The sequence below is a fragment of the Elephas maximus genome, chromosome 1 (genome assembly GCF_024166365.1).
Source record: "Elephas maximus indicus isolate mEleMax1 chromosome 1, mEleMax1 primary haplotype, whole genome shotgun sequence".
Taxonomy (NCBI): domain Eukaryota; kingdom Metazoa; phylum Chordata; class Mammalia; order Proboscidea; family Elephantidae; genus Elephas; species Elephas maximus.
This window is the reverse complement of record NC_064819.1, coordinates 80,384,604-80,403,943: the sequence shown is the minus strand read 5'-3', so window position 1 is coordinate 80,403,943 and position 19,340 is coordinate 80,384,604. Positions and strand designations below refer to the sequence as shown.

Below are 19,340 nucleotides of genomic sequence, written 5' to 3'. Positions count from 1 at the left end.
TTTTGTACATTTCTTCCAAGAGCAATACTCATTCATTTTTCATGAGTCTAAATGCACCCGTGGAGTTTCAGGGTTATAGTAAGTATATATATATATATATATATATATATATATATATATGTACACACACACGTATATAGCTTTAGGCACTATTTCCAAATAGTGTACAAGTGTGAATGTGTCAGTTGTCAGTGTCATCAGAAATGTGTGAAAGTTTCAGTTGTTCCGTATTATCAACAAGAGTTGATATTTTCAGTTCTTTTATCTGAAGCCATTTTGGTGAAGGGGAGTATTATTTCATTGTTTTTAGTTTGCATTTTCTTTGTAATTAATGACGTCCAGTTGTTGCACCCCACCAGACCAGCTGAGAGAGTGACTTGGAGGCGTACGGGTCAGATTCCAGGCGGAGAGGGCTGGGGGGTGTGGGCGGCAGGGGAATAGGCGTCGGGGGTGGGGGCGGGGACGAAAGGCACTATGGAAAGTAATTGCGGCCAGCTGTAGTCGTGGCCGAGTGGTTAAGGCGATGGACTAGAAATCCATTGGGGTTTCCCCGCGCAGGTTCGAATCCTGCCGACTACGTACTGTTTGGTCTCTTGGCGCTGAGTTGGTTAGGCGTGTTTTCTTGGATACCGAAAGCTGCGATTCTCCTCTGACCAATAGGGTTCGGTAGGAGTCGGAGTTGATGTCACTTTTTCCTTTTTTTTTTTAATGCCACTTGTGGCACCCTAGCCCGAAAGAGCCGAGCTCCTCCACGGAGCTGCCTGGCCTATGATGAGAGATTTTTGAGGCACTTCTCACTCCCGTGTAGTTGATAGTTTGAACGGTGAAGAAATGGCCGACAGTGTCAAAACCTTTCTCCAGGACCTTGCCAGGGGAATGAAGGACTCCATCTGGGTTATTTGTAAAAATTGTACTGAGAAGGCCAGGTAGTGTCCTGAGGCATACGAGAGCCCCGAGCATAGAGCCGAAGCAAGGGCGTGAGCTACGTACTGTTGATAAAATGGAGCCGCAGGAGGTGAACAAGCAGAAAAGCTTCTTCCCGTTTTACCTATTCCTCCCCTTTGTCGCCCTCCTCCTGCTCTACCAAACCATCACTGTCTCAAAATAACGAAATTTATTTTTAGACATGGACAGCAAAGGAGCTCATATAATTTTGGTGAGTGAGTGGATAATACTGATACGTTAAGATTAGGTATTTATAAACACAAGGGCCTTGCAAATAAAAAGTTAAGTAATATTTGAAAGAGTGGCCAAAACAGGTACTTTCAGGCAGCTGAAATAGCTTGGTTGGGAGAGCGTTAGCCTGAGAATCTGGGGCTCTGTGTTTCAATTCTGGGTTTTGGTAGTGGTGTCTAGTTTTCCAAAATTACTATGATCCCTAACAGTTACATCCCAAGGCGCTGGAATTCTAATAGAACTGAGTATAGCACAGCTAAACCTGCAAATCTCGGAACCTGTGTAAGGCCAAAACCCGTCATAAAAAGAAAAAGTAAATGTTTTCCGCTAAAAGGAGCAATAGAAAAGTGGTAAGACTGTCAAGGGCAGTAAACCTGCGAAACCAAAAATGAAAAACAAGGCAGTCTCGTCAAGTCCGGCACTCACAGGTTCCAGTCTACATTTATCCAACAGGGAAGTATGTGAAGAAAGTTACATTAATATCTATATCATCTCTCGGTGCAATTTTTACTGATTTTTTTCAATTCCAATTACGTTGTGCAGATATATATTTTTTTCATCCTCTGTTTTATTTACACTTTCCTGAGGTCATCCATGGAAATCCTGGTTCCATAGTGGTTAAGTGCTATATGGCTGTTAACTAAAAGTTGGGATTTCAAATCCACCAGGTGCTCCTTGGAATCTCTGTGGTGCGGTTCTGCTCTGTCCTATAGGGTCGCTATGAATTGGAATCCACTCAACGGTGATCAGTTTTGGGGGTTTGAAGTTTTCCATGAAATGTTAACTGACATTTTGCGTGTCTTGTTTTTCTTCTTTGTAACTGACAACAGGTAACAATTTATTTAAAATAATAATAATTAAAAAAAAGCCAAACCCACTGCTGTCGAGTCCATTCCAACTCATACCAGGTAATAGGACAGAGTAAAACCGCCCCACAGGATTTCCAAGGAGCGGATGGTGAATTCTTGGTTGGCAGCCTCGCCCTCAAACATTATGCTACCAGGCTCAGGTAATAATAGCAATTTTATATTGGTTGCTTATAGCTTAGGATAAGTGCTACAAGTGTTGGGAGGGAAGAATCCAGAATACTCTGTTATTAGGTATCTGTTTTGCTAGTGAGGTGATACAGTGTTATTTGGAAGTAGATTAGTTGTAGAAATATATTGTAAACTCTAGGGCAAACACTAGCCAAATTTTAAAATGAAGTGTAATTGATATGCTAAGAGAGGAGGGAAAATGCAGTTTGTGCTTTTCTTCCCTGCCTCTTAATAACAATGAAAACTTGCAGAAAGGAGAAGAAGCCTTCTATGACGTGGTGGAATGTTGCTTCGCCATGAGCAGACCCGGGGTGTGAGCACTTTGTTTTCCTCCAATTCGTTCCTGTCTTTATTGTGCTTAAGCGGCCCAGTTGGGTGGCTCAAAGAGTGTCAAGGACCGTGGTCCAAGTAAGTATAAAGCGATTTACCCTGTCTGATAGTAGGGAAAAAAAAAAGTAAAGATATTCACAAAGAGAAAAGTGGGAAAAGTCTGAAAATATAAAAACGTGCCAATGTTCACCTGTGAGTCGGTAAGGAAAAAAAGGCATCCAGATGGAGGTGCTGGGGATCGAACCCAGGGCCTCGTGCATGCTAAGCACGCGCTCTACCACTGAGCTACACCCCCTTGTTAAGCCAGGTGTGAGGCTGTTATGTAATGCTGATTTACACAATTGTCTGCAGGCGGTTTAAATCTTACGTTTTCACAGAGCAAAACTTACTGTGTTCAGTTGTTCTGTTCCTGGGTTGGATCCTGCCTCGCAGCCTGCCACGAGAAGCGGGAAACACATTCCGGACCAAATGACCCTGAGATCTCCCAGCAGCCACTGGCTTCTTCAAGGACTGCTTTTAACTGCCTGAGTGTCAGTTGCAGTCCACCACGAGGGAGAGTCCCCGGACTGAACGTTCTGTTGTCTGATTTTCTTTTTGAAAAATCTCTGTCTGTGAAGCTTGCAGAAAGACATAAAAGATAGGAGAATACAAAGATGAGTCTTGTGGACTCTGCGAGGGAATCAAGAACCAGGTGGGGAGATAAGACTAGAGGTTCATTAACTCACAGTACCTTACGGAATCGAAGAGCGACAAGTACATGTTTCATAGTCAAGCTCATGCAAAGGGCTGCGTCCAGCCCCTGGATTTGGAAACGTGGCGAAACTTTGCCTCCGCGATGCTGTACCGCTGCTTTTTAAGAGGCGGAAGTCAGAATGGAGGAGAAAAGGCCTCTGTTGTTAAAATGTCTCTTTTAGACCAAATTATTTCCTTAATGAAGAAAGCATAGGAGAAACGCCTTATAGGCTAGGCACAACCTTCAAAACAAATTCACTCTTTATAAACTTTCCCCACGCCTGCAGAACTCCGCAAATCTATAAGGTCTCCAAGAGTCCGAATCGACTAGACCGCAATGGGGTTTTTTTTTTTTTTTTTGAAGGCGCGAAAAGTAGACGCTTCCCAAGTTAAGGAAATACGTGGTGTGACTGTTAATCCAGATATGATGGAGAAAATCCAAATCTTCACGGATGGAAGGGACGGGTGCCCGGAATCTACTGTTTAAGTTACTACTGTATTAGAAAGACACCTGTCTGGGAACTGAACTGCGAGGAGGATGGGGCGCGAGCGAGTGGGTGAATAGGAGAGAGGGGCGAGTTTTACCGCGAAGGAAAGGAGGATGCTGTGCGGAGGAGAGAAGCAGCAGCAGGGTAGTAGACGGCAGAGAGAAGAGGAATAGGGTTTGAAAATGGGTCACTAAGAACGGTAGGATAGGTATCGGCGCGCAGGTGGGAAGTGACCAAGTTCTGGTCTTTACTGTGTTTTTTGTAGGCCCTCGGGAAGGGAGAGGCTAAAGTCCTTTCAAAGCGTCTTGTCTTTTTCTTTGGGGGCATTGAATAGAGTTAGAAAGGGGGGAGAAGGAGCTTGATTTGGGACTTCATTTATTTAGGATACTTATGAATTTAAGGTGCAAATTCATGTTAATGTTTGATAAGCACGGTGAGTTTGAGACTAGAATGGTACAAAGCTCTCTTACTTCAGGTTTTTATAAAGCATGTGGCTGTTAAGGACAGGGTCTCTGCACAGAGGTCGAGCCTGAAGAGAGTCCACTGTAATTTGCAGATTTGGCGCTCCCTAAGAATTTTTTTTTTTTTTTAAGAGTATTCATTGAAAACCAAGGGAAAAGCTTTGCCTCTAGAGTGATGTTGGACTCTGGAGTTCATATTACCATTACCTTCTTGGAATTTCTGAGAAGATCTAATAAGCAACAGCTCCCAGGTGAGATGACTTGTAGAATTTCCACATTCTGTTGCATCGCCTTTCTTTTGAATAGGCATAAATATGGATCTCTCTTAATCAGCTGGCCAGGTAGTTATCTTCCAGATTTCTTGGCATAGACTAGCCAGCACTTCCAGTGTTGCGTTCGTTTGTTGAAACGTCTCAACTGGTATTCTGTCAATTCCTTCAGCCGTGTTATTCTCCAATGCCTTCAGTGCATCTTGGACTTCTTCCTTTGGTATCATGCATTCTTGATCATATGCTACTTTCTGGAGTAATTGAACACCAATCCATTCTTTTTGGTTCACTGACTGTGTATTCCTTCCAACTCCTTTTCATGATTTCTATGTTGTTCAGTATTTTCCCCATAGAATCCTTCAATATTGCAACTTGAGGCTTGAATTTTTTCTTCAGATATTTCGGTTTGAGAAATGCCAAGGGTGTTCTTCCCTTTTGGGAAAGTCCAGGTCTTTGCACATGTCAGCATAATACTTTACTTAGTCTTCTTGAGCTGCCTTTTGAAATCTTTCCTCTGACTCATTTACTTCATCATTTCTTCCATTTGCTTTAGCTACTTCACATTGAAGAGTAAGTTTCAGAGTCTCTTGTGACATCGATTTTGGTCTTTTCTTTCTTCCTTGTCTTTTTAATGACCTCTTGTTTTCTTCACATATGATGTCCTTCACCAATTCATCTGGTCTTTGGACATTAGTGTTCAACAGGTCAAATCTATTCTAGAGATGGTCTCTAAATTCAGGTAGGATATACTGAAGGTAGTACTTTGGCTCTTCTGGACTTATTATAATTTTCCTCAGCTTCAACTTGAACTTGCATATGAGTAATTGATGGTCTGTCCTGCAGACTGATGATATTCAGCTTTGCCATTGTCTCTTTCCACAGATGCAGTCGATTTGATTCCTATGTATTCCACCTGGTGCGGTCCACGTGTAGTCGCTGTTTATGTTGATGAAAAAAAGATATTTGCAATGAAGAAGGCATTGGTCTTGCGAAATTCTATCATGCAATCTCTGGCATTGTTTCTATCACCAAGGGCATATTTCCCAACTCCTGATCCTTCTTCGTTTCCAACTTTCGCATTCCAATCACCAGTAACTATCAATACATCCTGACTGCATGTGTGATCAATTTTAGACTGCAGAAGTTGGTAAAAACTTCAATTGCCTCATCTTTGGCCTTACAGTTTGGTGCAGAAATTTGAATAATAATGGTGTTAACTGGTCTTCCTTTTTGCTTATGGGTATTATCCTATCACTGACAGCACTGTACTTCAGGATAGGTCTTGAAATGTTCTTTTTGATGATGAATGTAATGCCATTCCTCTTCAATTTGTCATTCCTGGCATTGTAGACCATAGGATTGTCTTATTCAAAATGGCCAATACCAGTCCATTTCAGCTCACTAATGCCTAAGATGGAGATGTTTATGTATTGCCTTTCATTTTTGACAATTTCCAATTTTCCTAGATTCATAGTTCATATATTCCACATTCCGATTATTAATGAATGCTTGCAGCTGTTTCTTCTCATTCTGAGTTGTGCTACATCAACAAATGAAGGTCCCAAAGCTCAACTCCACCCATGTATTAAGGTCGACTCCACTTTGAGGAGACAGCTCTTCCTCAATCATCTTTCGAATGCCTCCCAAGCTGAGGGGCTCATCTTCCAGCACTATATCAGACAATGTTCTGCTGCTATTCATAAGTTTTTCACTGGCTAATGTTTTTCATAAGTAGACTGCCAGGTCCTTCTTCCTAGTCTCTGTTAGTGTTGAAGCTCAGCTGAAACCCATCCATCATGGATGGTCCTACTGCTATTTGAACACTGGTGGCATAACTTCCAGCATATGGCAACAAGCAAGCCTACACAGTACAACAAACTGACAGACATGTGGGGGGACATGGGCAATTTGGTCCTTCAGGGAATTTGAATGTGTCTGTGAATCTTCTATGAATTTGCCTTGGTCTAGTTGTGCTGACTTACCCAATATTGTGTACTGTTTCGCCCTTCACCAAAGTTACCACTTCTCTGTTGTCTAGTTAGTGTTTTTCCCTCCCCACTCTTCCCCTATCTTGCAACCATCAAAGATTGTTTCTGTGGGTGTGGAAACTTTTCGTGAGTTTTTATAATAGTGGTCTCGTACAATATTTATCCTTTTGTGATTGACTTATTTCACTCAGCATGATGCCCTCCAGATTCATCCATGTTGTCAGATGTTTCGCAGAGTCATCACTGTTCTTTATGGTTACATAGTATTCCATTGTGTGTATGTACCATAGTTTGTTTAACCATTCATCTGTTGATGGGCACTTAGGTTGTTTCCATCTTTTTTTGCTATTGTGAATAATGCTGCAATGAACATGGGTGTGCATATGTCTATTCCTGTGACAGTTCTTATTTCTCTAGGATGTATTCCTACGAGTGGGATGGTTGTATCATATGGCCTTTCTATTTCCAGCTTTTTAAGGAAGCACTGTATTGTTGTTCCAAAATGGTTATACCATTTTGTATTCCCACCAGAAGTGCATTAATATTCCAATCTGTCCAAAGTTGTTATTTTCTGTTTTTGTTTTCTAATTCCTGCCACTAATGTTGGGGTGAGATGGTATCTCATTGTAGCTTTGGTTTGCATTTCTGTAAGGCTAGTGATCGTGAGCCTTTTCTTGTGTGTCTGTAAGCTGCCTGAATGTCTTCTTTGGTGAAGTTTCTGTTCATATCCTTTGCCCATTTTTTAATCGGATTATTTGTCTTTTTGTTGTAGAGGTGTTGGATTTTCCTATAAATTTAGATCTTTTTCGGATATGTCATAGCCAAAGCTTTTTTCCCAGTTTGTAGTATTTCTTTTTACTCTTTTGATGAAGTCTTTGGATGAACATAAATGTTTAATTTTTACGAGTTTCCAGTTACCTAGCTTATTTTCTGGTGTTTGTGTATTGGTATTCATGGTTTGTATCCTACTTATGCCATATATTAGGGCCCCTTGGTTGACCCTATTTTTTCTTCCATAATCTTTATAGTTTTTGGTTTTATATTTAGATTTTTGATCCATTTTAAATTAGTTGTTGTATATGGTGTATAGGTCTTATTTCATTTTTTTTTTTTTTTTTTTTTTTTTTTACAGATGGAACTTCAGTTTTACCAGCACAACTTGTTAAAAACACTGTCTTCTCCCAATCTAATGGACTTTGGTCCTTTGTTAGAGATCAATTGACTATAGGTGGATGGGCCTTTTTTTTTTTTTCCCCCAAGAGAAGGGAAGTGTGTCTAGGAAGAAAACTTTTAGTGTAGTGAATTATGTTGCACTTACATTGTTTCTAAGTTTTGTGTAAAAATTGATTTTCTACCCCAGAGTTGTACAAACTTTCTGTTTTGGCATTTCCAGTGATTATATTTGGTTTTGCTTTTCATTTTTTACTTTTAAATTTTGTATCTACTTGAAATTTATTTTAGTGTCACCAGTGATATACTGATCTAAGCTTCTATTTTCCTAGATGGCTACCCAGTTAGCCCAACACCAATAGTCGAATAATCCACCAATTTCTATTGATTTGAGTTGCTACCTCTCTCATATTTTCATTTATATATTTGTTATAAGTGGAGTCTTAAATAAGCTATTTGTTTTCCAATTTCTGGGTGGCTCCATTGGACTAAATGTGATTTGAGTGGTCTAACAAGGGCTTGTTTACTTTATGTTAATATCTGAATGTGTCATTTACCCAAGACCTACGTTGATATAAGGGTCTCTGTGTGGCCAGTAAGATTTGTGCTCAACCAGTAACCTAAAGTTTGGTAGTTCAAACCTACACAGTGACAGCGCAAAAGAAAGGCCTAGCAATCTGTTTCCGTGAAGATTACAGCCAAGAAAATCCCGTGGAGCAGTTCTACTCTGTAACACATGTGGTCACCATGAGTCAGAATCAACCCACCCGAAGGTAATGCATTAGTTATTTTTGTTATTGTCATTATTGTATTGTAAAACAAAGTGGTTGCAATAGTGTGGGAGGCCAGACCATTGTGGCCTGCTGGTGGGAATGTATATTAGGTGAGATACATCAGAATTACCACCGCATATAACATACACTGCTTCAGCAATTCCATCTACAAAAAGTACTCACATCCATTTGAAATGTCAGATAGGGATATTACTTATTGCAGCATTATTTGTATGGGCAAGATATATATTATAGTCTATCCATAAAACGGAGTTCTTTGCTTCTAAGCAAAGAAGGAAGAAACTTTTTCTGTATTGATTTGGAAATTATTACAACATAAAAAAAAAAGGTGAAGTGAAAAAACCAAGATGCAGTGAAATGCATTTGGAACTTCCTTATTTGTATAAAAAGTGGAAAAAATAATATCCATGATGGGATACCCAAGAAACTATGCTTGTCTGTGCAAGGAGAACTAGGTGACTGGGAAGGCTGTGGGAGATTCAGGGATGAGACTTTTACACTATTTTGGCAGCAACAAGTTTGGTTTTTGGCCCATCAAGCAGGGACACCGGATACCTAAATTTCACGTTTTTTTTGCTGTCTCTTTATGATACCCGGATATCATAAAGTGTAAAGACAGCCAAGGAACAAAATCTATTTGAGAGCACTCTTTCTGCCCCCTCTCACCTGACCAAGGCTGTTTGGGAGGGGTACCTGGGTCTCCCCTTCCCTCCCTGACCCCTTGGAATCTCTGTGTTGCAGTTCTGCTCATTCCTATAGGGTTGCTATGAATTGGAATCCACTCAACGGTGATCGCTTTTGGGGATGTGAAGTCTTCCATGAAATGTTAACTGACATTTTGCATCTCTTGTTTTTCTTATTTATAACTGACAGCAGATAACAATTTATTTAAAATAATAATAATTAAAAAAGCCAAAACCCGCTGCTGTCGAGTCCATTCCAACTCATACCAGGTAATAAGGACAGAGTAAAACCGCCCCACAGAGTTTCCAAGGAGCGGATGGTGAATTCTTGGTTGGCAGCCTAGCCCTCAAACATTATGCCACCAGGCTCAGGTAATAATAGCAATTTTATATTGGTTGATTGTAGCTTAGGATAAGTGAAATGTATGACAGCAATGCTTTAAGTGTTGGGAGGGAAGAATCCAGAATACTCTTGTTAGGTATCTGTTTCGCTAGTGAGGTGATAGAGCGTTATTTGGAAGTGGATATTGTAAACTCTGGGGCAACCACTAGCGAAATTTTAAAATGAAGTGTAGTTGATATGCCAAGAGAGGAGGGAAAATGCAGTCTATGCTTTTCTTCCTTGCTTCTTAATAGCAGTGAAAACTTGCAGAAAGGAGAAGAGGCCGTCTATGACGTGGTGGAATGTTGCTTCGCCGTGAGCAGGTCCGGAGTGAGCACTTTGTTTTCCTCCAATTTTGTCCTGTCTTTTTTTATTGTGTTTAAGCAGCCAGGTTGCCTGGCTCAAAGAGTGTCGTGGGCCGTGGTCCAAGTGAGTAAGTTTGAAGCGATTTACCCTGTCTGTGAATAGGAAAACACAAATAAAGATATTCACGAAGAGGAAAGTGGGAAAAGTCTGGGGAAAAAAAAAAAAAAAACACAAAAGCTTGCCAGTGTACTCCTGTGAGTCCGTAAGGAAGAAAAGACCACCATATGGAGGTGCTGGGGATCGAACCCAGGGCCTCGTGCATGCTAAGCACGCGCTCTACCTCTGAGCTACACCCCCTTTTTATGTGATGCAGTGAGGCTTTTACGTAATGCTGATTTACACACTTGTCTGCAGGCAGTTTAAATCTTGGGTTTTTGACAAATCAAAATCTATTGTGTTCAGCTGTTCTGTTCCTGGGTTGGACCCTGCCTCGCAACCTGCCAGGAGAAGCAGGAAACACACTCCGGACCAAATGACCCTGAGATCTCCCAGCAGTCACTGGCTTCTTCGAGGACTGCTTTTTGCCAACATCCTGCGTGTCAGTTAGTTGCAGTCCATCACGAGGGAGTGTTCCAGGATAGGATATTCTGTTAAGTTTTCTGATTTTCCTCTTGAGAAGTCTTCTCTGCCTGTGAAGCTTGCACAGGGACACAAAAGATAACGCAGGCGAATACAAAGATGAGTTCTGTGAGTGCTGCGAGGGAATCAAGAACCAGGCGGGGAGATAAGACTAAAAAAAAAAACAAAAAAAAAAATTTTTTTTTTTTTGGTTAATTAATTCACAGTGCTTCACCGAATCGAAGAGCGACAAGTACATTAGTCATAGTCAAGCTCCTGCGAATGGCTGCGTCCAGCGCCTGGATGTGGAAACGTGGCGAAAGCTTTGTCTCCGCGATGGTGCAGCGCTGGTTTTTAAGAAGTGGAAGTCAGAAGAGAGGATTCAAAAAGGCTGACCCCCCGTCTTTAAAACGTCTCTTTTAGACCAAATTATTTCCTTAATGAGGGAAGCATAAAAGAAGCGCTTAATCGGCTAGGCACAGCCTTCAAAACAAATTCACTCTTTATGAACTTTCCCTTCTCCTGCAGAAGTCCGCAAATTTGTAAGGTGTGTAAGAGTCCGAATCGACTCGATAGCAACGGGTTTTTTTTTATTTGAAGACACAAAAAGTAGATGCTTCCCAAGTTAAGGAAATATGTGGTGTGACTGTTGATCCAAATATGATGGAGAAAATCCAAATCTTCTTGGATGGAAGGGACGGGTGCCCGGCATCTATTGTTTAAGTTACTACTGTATTAGAAAGACACCTGTCTGGGAATTGAACTGCGAGGAGGAGGGGGCGAGAGGGAGTGGGTGAATAGAAGAGTGGCGGAGGAAAGGAGGACGCTGAGCGGAGGAGAGAAGCAGCAGCAGGGTAGTAGACGGCAGAGAGAAGGGGAATAGGGTTTGAAAATGGGTCACTAAGAACGGGTAGGATAGGAACCCGCGCGCAGGTGGAAAGTGACCAAGTTCTAGTCTTCACTATGCTTTCTGCAGGTCCTCGGGTAGAGAGAGGCTAAAGTCCTTTCAAAGCGTCTGTCTTTTCCTTTGGGAGCACTGGATAAAGTTAGAAGCGGGGGGGCGGGGGGGAGGAGAAGGAGCTTAATTTGGGACTTCGTTTATGTAGGATACTTATGAATTTAAGGTGCAAATTCTTGTTAATGTTTGATAAGCACGGTGAGTTTGAGACTAGAATGTTACAAAGATCTCTTACCTGGAGGTTTTTATAAAGCCTGTGTCTGCAAGGGAGAGGGTCTCTGCACAGAGGTAGAGCCTGAAGAGAGTCCACTGTAATTTGAAGATCTGGAGCTCCTTAAAGGTATTCACTGAAAGCCAAGGGAAAAGCTTTGCCTCTAGAGTGATGTTGGACTCTGGAGTTCATACTAATTACCGTTATCTTCTTGGAATTTCTGAGAAGATCTAATAAGTAGCAGCTCCCAGGTCAGATTACTTGTATCTTTTCTTTGCCGACTTCTGCCCCGATTAGAATCTTCTCCACATTCCAAGGAATCCCATGAAGTCCCCTTATAATGTGGGAGGACTCCATTTTTTCTAACAGAACTTGCCTCCTAGCTGACCCAGAAGGCAGCCCATCAGAGCCATCAAATGTGAGAAAAGAGAGGCAGAGCTCTCCTTGAAGGAAAGTATTAGATAGATGTCAGACACAAAGATAATGCAGTCACTTGTGCATGGGCAGAATGATAGAGCAGGGATTAATTTGGCTCTGGTTTTGGAGAAGCACAATTAGGATAGTCTTGGGGTAAATGTGAAGTCATTGGCTTATAATATGGCTAGAGCAATCTGAATCCCAAATGTACCCTTTTAAGTTCCCAATATAGAGGGATGCAGGGATGTGTTCTTGTCAAATCAAATTGTACCTGAAAGTCTCAAAAGTGTATTTCTGTGTTATTTGTGAGAATGTCCAATCTGCTGTGCAAAGCACTGTTTGAACATCTCCTCAAAGGAGGGACTGTGGTAAGAGTTCTTAAACTATAGGATTTTATGAGTTATTAAAGACTGAACTTAGTAGAAAAAAAACATAAAAATGCTCTCCGTGTTCTATTCAGGAAATCCAAAACATTTAAATTGTATGTAAAATCCATGCAGTTCCTGTGAAGAATATAAGTCAATCTGTATTGAAAGGATTCTCAGAAGTAAGGGTATGGAAAAATGTTTTGAAGGAAAAGAGTTATATATTATGTTCTGCATTTTACAGGCTGCATTTCCATACATGATATCCTTTGATTTTTACAAGTTTTTTAATATAGTCATTATTGGTCTTGCTTTACAGGTATGGAGAGGATATGTAATTTGTTCTATTTCACTAATTTATTAATGGATTAGGGTTAAGACAGAAACCAAGATTATATGCCTGCAAATCTTGAGTTCTTCCCTTATAATTCTATACCACGTCTTTCTCTCTTTCACACACACACACATACATACACCCACATTTAGTATTTTCTTCTTGTGTCAGGCCCAATATCTACCAAATGCCAAAACCATGAACGTAATTAGACAGTAACTAAATCAATAAGATTATCATCAGTTACCTAGTTTTGCTCACAACCCTTCTTAGTCCAGGACTCACTTTAGGAATTCAGTGGTTATTGGCTTAATGAAGTTCTGGCATCTGGTGTGCACGATCTTTGGCAGAAAAACCATAACCATTGCATCATGGGTCAGCTTTCAGAAGTTAAATCAGATCGTTCCTATTATTCCTGTAACTTGGAATAGGAAGGGTGGGGGAAGAGATAGGAGTAACCATGAAGGGCCTGGAATTGATGGATAGGATAAGGCATCTATACAACATAAAGAGAAAGGAACATAGTGAGAACTTGAGATTCCAAATTCTTTGCAATTAGAGTAAGATTCACTAATATCTTGAAGAAAAGAAATACTCAATGAAATCTTGAAAAACCATTACAAAGAAGTAATAAACTGAGAGGACAGGATGAAAATTAGTGGGTACCAGGCTTTCTGTCTTGTGTCTTTTTAAGACTTGGCCCATTTTAGTTTCCAAAACTTCTTTTATGCTAATTATTGGTTTGTGAAAGAAGAAACTTGACCTACACCACTCACTTCTCCCCTCCAGGAACACCTCAGGAATCAATCCCTGGAAGTCAATTTGGAAAGCTTCTACTTGTTAGCAACAAGAAACAGACGACCGCGAAGGGACTCGAACCCTCAATCTTCTGATCCGGAATCAGACGCCTTATCCATTAGGCCACGCGGCCACCGTACTTCTTTTGCTGTACAAGAATGTAAGTGAAAGTACTGATAAGGGAGCATTAACTTTGTGGTTTCAAAGTCTTAAAACTTTTTAATTGGAGAAAAATTTTAACAATATTCAATACAAGGAATCAAATATCACCTGAAACCTATGAAAATAATTACTTAGAATCAACTAGGGCGCTTCCGTCTAAGTCACTGATAGTGATGGCTTGTACGGGTGGAGAAATATGAGCCAGGAACTAATCTCTGTAATAAAGGTGTGCAGATGACAAGATGAGAAGGAACTCCAGAAGGTTGTATGTTCGGAGTTTTGCAGTTTCAAAGGTAAGATGGCTCTTGCTCCGAGATTTGGATGCTCAAACAAGAGCTCCTTGTCAGAAATGCCCGCTTTTAACGCCAGGAAAATACTTTTTGATAATCCATTCATAACATAAAAAAAGGTTTTAACAAATTGATCGTCTACCAAGAAGTAGAATAACCACTCGATTTGGAGGTGGGACGGCGTACTGGGTCCCAAAACTCCCTGGGAGAATGGTGCCGATATTTGAGATGCAGTTTGGTGATTTCCAGGCTACCCCAATTTTTTCAACCGGAGGGACCAAAAAAGAAAAAGAAAACCAGTTGCGGTCGCATCGATTACGACCTAGAGACCAGGTGGGGGATAGGGGGAGGGGTAGTAGAACTGCCCTCTACGGCTTTCAAGTAGCGCCTAGGTGGATTTGGACTGCAGCCTTCTGATTAGCACCAGTAGCTCTTAACTACTATGCCACAAAGGTTTCCAAACAGATAAAACCCAAAAAACCAACCCCCTTGCCGTCGAGTCCGATCCGACTCATAGCAACACTATAGGTCAGAGTAGCACTGCCCCACGGAGTTTGCAAGGAGCAATTGGTGGACTTCAACTGCCGACATTGTGGTTAGTAGCCGTCACACAAAACGGCTGCGCCATCAGGGTTTCCAAACCAAGAGAAGAGGGCCAAAAAAAAAAAAAAAAAAGCTTGGAGGAACGCTTGTCTCCTTGAAATGCCAACTAACCCCCACGTATTTTGCATAAAATTTTTTTCCTAGTTTCCCTTTGGGTTGATCAACAAAACAATCCAAGGCGATTTTTTCTGACCCACCCCCAACTATGCCTTGTGCAATGGTAGGGTAGAACATGAGAAATCCACAAATTCCTAAAGAAAAAAAAAAGTAAAGCAATTACAAATTCTCTCAGTTTTCACATAGTCTTAGTTTCTTGGAGGTGCCCTGTTGTTTGGAAGAAATAATAGTTTTTACCCATGTTCCGCGCTGTCTGTTCCGCAAAGAAGTTAGTCTTTCTTTCATCCCAAAACTTCCCCATTTGTTCCCGGATCCCCTGTACAGTATTTTCTCCAGATTTAGGTAAAAACTCACGAACTACCTCAGATCATATTCTGGATGGAATGTCCTAATGTACAGTAATTTATTGAGATAATTATCCTTTTCCTTTGAAGGTGAACAGCAAGCAGTGACTAAAGACATGAAGGAGGAAGAGAAAAAGAAAAAGGAAGAAGAGGGGCAAGAGGAGAAAGAAAATGAAAAGAAGAAGTGGCTCACAGATGGTACAGAAGTTGCATCAAGAGCATAAGGAAGCATAGAGTAACGGATTAAACCTAGGCACCTTTGCTTCTCCACCGTTGTGGAACGTTCTTGTCAGTCTTCAAATTTTTCCTCCTTCAACTCTTTTCTCCTCTGCCTTCCAAGGCTGCAGAAAGGGATATGAGACAATGTGGAAGGATGCGAAGAGCAGGATGAGTGTTGCTTTGAGAAAAATAGACGCATGCGGGGAAATAAGAAATAAAGGGATAAAATCACAACAATTGGCAAAAATGAAGCTTTCTGGGTCTAGCAATGCTGTCTGAAACCCGGCAGTGCTTTGTCTAGGCGACCCAACTGTGTTTCTGAACCTCTAAAGAAACAGAGCACGAGAAGGAAGGGAGCGAAATTCTCCTAGCAATTTTATCTTTGAAACAGGAAGCTTTGGCAAGAAGAAGAATTAAAAGTAATTTGGACAGTGGGGGCCTGTTGGCTTAGCGATTAAGAATTCGCCTAGTAAACGAAAAGGGCACCTGTTCAAGTCCCCAGCCGCTCTTTGGAAACTACGAGTTATTTCTACTCTGTTCTATAAATTCGCACTGTGCGGCATCGAGTAGACAGCAAAGGTGAAATTTTTTTTTGGCTGTTTTGGGAAACACGACATGAAAGGCAAAACCAATTGGCCTACACAAAATCTACCTTAGCCACTAGTAGTAATAGTATGAGAGAGCCTGGTTGGCTCAGTCGGTAGCACACCAGAGTTTTAATCTAAGGGTCTAGAGTCCTGGCGTAATCCTCGGTTTGCCTACCCATATTATGTCTGTTAGAAGTCTATTGAGATTCAGTTTCAGTTTAGAGAAACTCATTCCGACATTTACTACAGGCTGCTGCTTCTCTTCTTTTTTCAGTTTTACAGTGCTTTAGGTGAAAGCCCATAGCTGGTTAGTTTCTCATTCAAAAATTTATACACATGTTTTGTGACATTGATGGCAACCCCGCAATGTGACAGCATTCTTACGCTTTACATCCCCAGTTCCCTGTGTCCATTCCTCCGGGAACCTTTCTGCCTTCCCGTCTTGTTTTGGGGCAGGAGTTGCCCATTTGGTCTGTACATTTGATTCAACTGAGAAGCACGTTCCTCACATGTGTTATTGTTCGCGTCCTTAAAAAAAAAAAAAAAAAAAAAACGCTTTGAGGTCGAGTGGATTCCTACTCATAACTACCCTACAGGGTAGGGTAGAACTGCCCCACAAGGTTTCCAAAGAGTACCTGGTGGGTTTAACTGCCAACCTTTCGGTTAGCAGCCACAGCACTTAACCACTACACTAGGATTTCCACTTGTTTTATAATCTTGTCTGATCTTTGAAAAGTGAGCTTCCGAAGTGGTTTTGGTAGTTCTGAGTTAGCAAGAGTGTCCAGGGGCCATAGTCTCTGGCGTTCCTCCAGTCTCTGTCAGACTAGTTAGAGATACTCAAAAAATTAAACTGAAGTTGTAAAAACAATGTTCAAGTAATCCATAAAAATTTTCTAGTAAGTCGGAGATCTCCATTTGGATCCAACTGGAAGTTGAGCTTGTGATTGACCTGTGTTCCCTGTTATGTTTCCTGAAGGAATTAAAATGAGGATACTTTAGTTTCTCCTACGTTTAGAAATATGAGCTCATTTTTTGAATTTTGACTTTATATTGCTAAGCCTTTTCTAATATAAATGATAGTAGGCAAAGGTTTTGGGGACAAGAGAATGGAACCGACTTTGGTACATTCCCCAAACATGTGACTTGTGCAGAAAGCAAAGTGTAGAACAATGGTAGACTATAGTTCCTACTGACTCCTTAACAGGTGTTTCTTTTTGGAAATTCAAGCAACTTGTGTAACTATTCTTATTCCCCACTCTCATAGTTGGGAACCCTGGTGGTGTAGTATTTAAGAGCTATGGCTGCTAACCAAAAGGTCAGCAGTTTGAATTTACCAGCTGCCCCTTGGAAACCCTATGAGCAGTTCTACCCTGTCCCATAGGGTCACTATGAGTCAGAACTGACCCGAAGGGGTTTGGTTTTTTTGTTTGTTTTTACTCTCTTAGTTATCTAGTGCTGCTGTAACAGATATAACACAAGTTGATGGCTTTAACAAACAAAAATTTATTCTCTCATGGTCTAGGAGGCTGGAAGCCTGAATTCAGGGTGCCAGCTCCAGGGGAAGACTTTCTCTGCCTGTCGGTTCTAGGGGAAGTTTCTTGTCATCAATCTTTCATTGGTCTAGAAGCTTTTCATTGCAGGGACCCCACTTCTCATTGCGCCCTGCTCTCAGTGTTTCCTTCTTGGTAGTATGAGTTCCCTCGCCTCTCTGCTTCCTTCTTTCTCAAAAGAGATTGACTCAAAACACAAACTAATCCTGTAGATTGAGTCCTGCCTTATTAACATAACTGCCTCTAATCCTGCCTCATTAACATCATAGAGGTTAGGATTTACAGCACATAAGATAATCACATCATCACAGAAAATGATGGACAATCACACAACACTGGGAATCATGGCCTAACCTAGTTGATACACTTTGGGGGGGGGACACAATTCAATCCATAACATTCTACCCTTGTCCTCCAAATTCAAATCCTTGCCAAACGTAAAACACATTCATCACATCGCATCACCCCAAAAGTCTTAACTCCAACTCCAAATTCCAAAAATTCCTCTTCATCTCTGAAATGTAGAATACACATTTTCTTCTTCCAAAATACAATGGAATGGTGGAACAGGCACGAGATAGACATTTCCATTAGAAATGGGAGAAATTGAAGGGAAAGAAGAAATAGCAGCCACCAAGCAAGTCAGCAGAACACATTACTTAACTCTCAAGATTTAAAAACAATATTCTGTTCTCTGAAACCATTTAGGCAATGGCCCTGTCCTCCAGAATCTGGGTGTTGGACACATTCTCTGGATTCTGGGTGGAGGTCCCTTAGCCCTGGGCTTCAGCTCCACCATACAGACCCACTGGAACAGCAACTCTCCTCCCTTACATTTGGGAGGCCCCATTTTCCTAGTCCATCTAAGTAGAAACCCTACCCGCCTGGGCACAGGAGCCCCACCCCCTCAGCTTTGGGCAACAGATCTGTTTACTAGCTGAATTCTTTTGTTTACTAGCTGAATTCTTAACCACTACGCCAACATGGTGGTTTTTATGCCAACAGGCCTGTACTTACCAGATGACTTCCTTTTAATTCTTCTCTTTGCCAAGTCCCAACCTGCTGGCACTCCTGAAAGGCAGCCCCACACTCCAGAACTGAGTTGGTGAAGATCTGACTCTTTGAAACCTAGGAGGCTGTGGTCCCACCCTTTGAAACCCCAGAGGCCATGGCTCCACCCTTTGAGACCCAAGGGTGATGGCCCTATGCTTTGAGACTGAGGCAGCTCTTCTTCCTGAGTTCCTTGTCTCTTCAACTACTGCTTCCTGGTTCCTTGGCCTCTCAGCCCCTTGCATCTCAGAGTCTGCCCTGCTTGAGCAAGAGTTACAAAGTTGTTTAGCTCTATTGGTATGTGCCTGGAGGTGCCCAACACTCTATACCAAATGTCTTAGGCTGGGTTCTCTAAAAAAGGCAAAACCAGCAAAGCATGTGTACATATATATAGAGAGAGATTTGTTTCAAAGAAATAGCTCATGTGGCTGTAGAGGCTGGCAAGTCCCAAGTCTGTGCGTCAGGAGTGAGGCTGGAGGCTTCTCCTGAATCATGTAGTTGCAGAGGCTGATAAGCCCAACATCGGCAGGTCAGATGGCAGGCTGCTGGCCCAGGTCCCAAGAACTGGAGGTCAGATGCTGACAAGCCAAGTGCAGAATCCATAGAAGAGCAAAAGCCAGTGAGCTTTTTCAGAAAGTCCACATATACTTGATGCAGACCACACCCCCAAGAAACTCCCTTCCAATTGATAGGCTTCACATATAATGTGATCACAGCAGATCCCATCCTGAGGTGATCACATTATATCAGATCTCATCATGGAGATGATTACTTCATTATACTACTGCCAAACTACTTCATAACTGTCAAACCACTAAGATGCATGGGCCAGCCATAATGATCACACCCATCCAAACAGCTTTGGCCCCTTCTCCCTCTGGGACCTTCAGTGAGGTGTTAC

The 19,340-nt window shown here is 41.6% G+C and overlaps 4 non-coding genes and 1 pseudogene across 4 annotated transcripts; 1 reads left to right on the top strand and 4 right to left on the bottom strand.

Moving 5' to 3' along the window:
* LOC126062099 (etoposide-induced protein 2.4 homolog) overlaps window positions 1-19,340 on the bottom strand; it is a 268,050-nt pseudogene that overhangs the window by 158,591 nt on the left and 90,119 nt on the right.
* On the top strand, window positions 498-579 carry TRNAS-AGA (transfer RNA serine (anticodon AGA)). Its single transcript has one exon. It is a non-coding gene; the product is annotated as a tRNA-Ser (tRNA).
* On the bottom strand, window positions 2,767-2,838 carry TRNAA-AGC (transfer RNA alanine (anticodon AGC)). Its single transcript has one exon. It is a non-coding gene; the product is annotated as a tRNA-Ala (tRNA).
* TRNAA-AGC (transfer RNA alanine (anticodon AGC)) lies at window positions 10,102-10,173 on the bottom strand. The gene has a single exon. It is a non-coding gene; the product is annotated as a tRNA-Ala (tRNA).
* Window positions 13,578-13,650, bottom strand: TRNAR-CCG (transfer RNA arginine (anticodon CCG)). Its single transcript has one exon. It is a non-coding gene; the product is annotated as a tRNA-Arg (tRNA).